Genomic DNA, 2,251 nt, shown 5'->3' on the forward strand with positions numbered 1-2,251 from the left:
AAAAAAAAAAAAAGAGTGAGACCCCCATCTCTACCAAAAATAGAAAAATTAGCCAGGTGTTAGGGTGGGAACCTATAGTTCCAGCTACTCTGGAGGCTGAGCAGGAGGATTGCTTGAACCCAAGAATTTGAGGTTACTGTGAGCTAGGCTGACACCATGGCACTCTAGCCTGGACAATAGAATGAGACTCTGTCTCAAAAAAACAAAAGTAATTATCCTAGCACCTGATAAATGCTAATAATAATGACTATTTTTTTGAGCACTTACTCTGGTCTTTGAATTCCTTTGAATTTTTATTTTATCTTCTTAACCCCATAATGAAAGTACTCAGTACTCCCATTCTACAGATGAAGAAATTGATATTCAGAAAGACCAAATCACTTTTTAAGCCAAATTCCTGCTTTAACATTTTATATACCAAAGAATCCTAATCTGGCCCCCAGAAACACAAGAAATGATAGGGCAGTGGGGAAATTACAGTATCCTGATGTTCAGCTGAGATCTCACCCAAGGGGCTGGGACTTTGGGGACATAGTGGAGTCTCAGGGTAGAGGTTATTGTTTGAGGATCAGGGAGAAGGGGGCAGGAGCAGGGAATGGGACTCTGAGCTAAGTTAGAAGCCCTTTTCCAGGGAGGAGCCCAGGGTTTCTGCCTGGCTCTCTCTATAAAGGTGACTAATCACTTTGGTCCCCTCTGGTAATTGCAACCAGATGCTGCTGCTGGCAGTGCTTCAGTCCCGACATGTTTAATTACTGGGACACAGCGTCCCTGGGTCCCCCATGTCCCCCTACCTCCCCCTCTCCTGTCAGCAATATTAATGTCAAACTTGAGGTAGAGGATGGGAGCTTTGGGAAGCCACTGGCATGGAAATAATCTTTACAATCCTTTCTATCATAGAGCCTCTAACTTTTATAAATGTTTCCCCATCCATTATCTCATGGGTGCCCCCAAAAATATCCTTATAAAGACAGAGTAGTATATTACCCCTATTTCACAGATGAGCAAACAGTGAACTGAATAATGATAATAATCCCTTGCTTTTTCAAGCACTTAGCAATTTTCAAAACGGTTTCCCATTCATTATACTGTCTAAACTTCCCAAGATCTCACCATGAGTCTGGGAGATTGAGGCAAGATGATCACTTGAAGCCAGGAATTTGAGACTAGCCTGAGCAAAAGCAGGACCCTAGTCTCTACAAAAAACTAGTCATTAGTTGGGCATTTCCCCACTGCCTGGCTCTCTCTGTAAAGGTGAGAGAGTCTCAGCTTGTAGTCTCTGCTACTCAGAAGGCTGAAACAGGAGGACCACTTGAGTCCACTACTGCACTCACACTTGCCTGGACAACAGATCAAGACTCTATCTCCAAGAAACAAACAAAACAACCTCAAACTAAATATATTTACACATGTAGAGCACCTTTCTTTCAATGAACAGTATATATTAGGTGCTCCATAATTACAATTTAAAAAAAAAAAAAGAACCAAAGAATCCATTGTTAGTACTGTCCTTGTTTCATAAATGAGGAAATTGAGTCTCTAAGTAGTTCAGTGACTGGCATACGTTTACATGGCTAGAAATGACAGAACTAGGATTCTACCCAGGTCCTGGCTCTGAATTCAAAGCTCTTCTCATGGCAATGAACTGACCACCCTACAGGTTAGGGACTGGCTGGGAGGAGGCTCCAGAGTTTCTAACCCTCTGTCTATGCTCCCTCTGATATGTGGGGCCTGTCCCAAACGAGGAGAGCCCAGAGAGCCCCAGCAAGAGCAAAGCCACCTCTACTCACCCTCACGCTAGCCATCATTCTTTTGTGTGTGGTGTGTGTGTGTTGTTGTGTTTGAATGATTCCTCTTAGTTTTAGTGTGTGTTTGTTTTTAAACCTGCTCTCCAGGCTGGTGAAGTGGCTCATGCGTGTAATCCTAGCACTCTAGGAGACCAAGGCAGGTAGATTGCTTAAGATCAGGAGTTCAAGATCAACCTAAGCAAGAGTGAGATTTTGTCTCTACTGAAAATAGAAAAACTAACCAAGCTTAGTGGCAGGAGCCTGTAGTCCCAGCTACGCTGGAACCTGAGCCAAGAAGATTGCTTGAGTCCAAGAGTTTGAGGTTGGTTGCTATGAACTATGATGATGCCACGGCACTCTATCAGGACAGCAGAGTAAGATTCTGTCTCAAAAACAAAAAACCCAACAAAAAACCTCTGCTCCCCAGAAAGGTAAGGTCTGTGGTTTTTTTTTTTTTTTTTTTTTTT

This window comes from Otolemur garnettii, unplaced genomic scaffold, assembly GCF_000181295.1.
Source record: "Otolemur garnettii isolate 467f Iridium unplaced genomic scaffold, OtoGar3 scaffold00025, whole genome shotgun sequence".
Taxonomy (NCBI): Eukaryota; Metazoa; Chordata; class Mammalia; order Primates; family Galagidae; genus Otolemur; species Otolemur garnettii.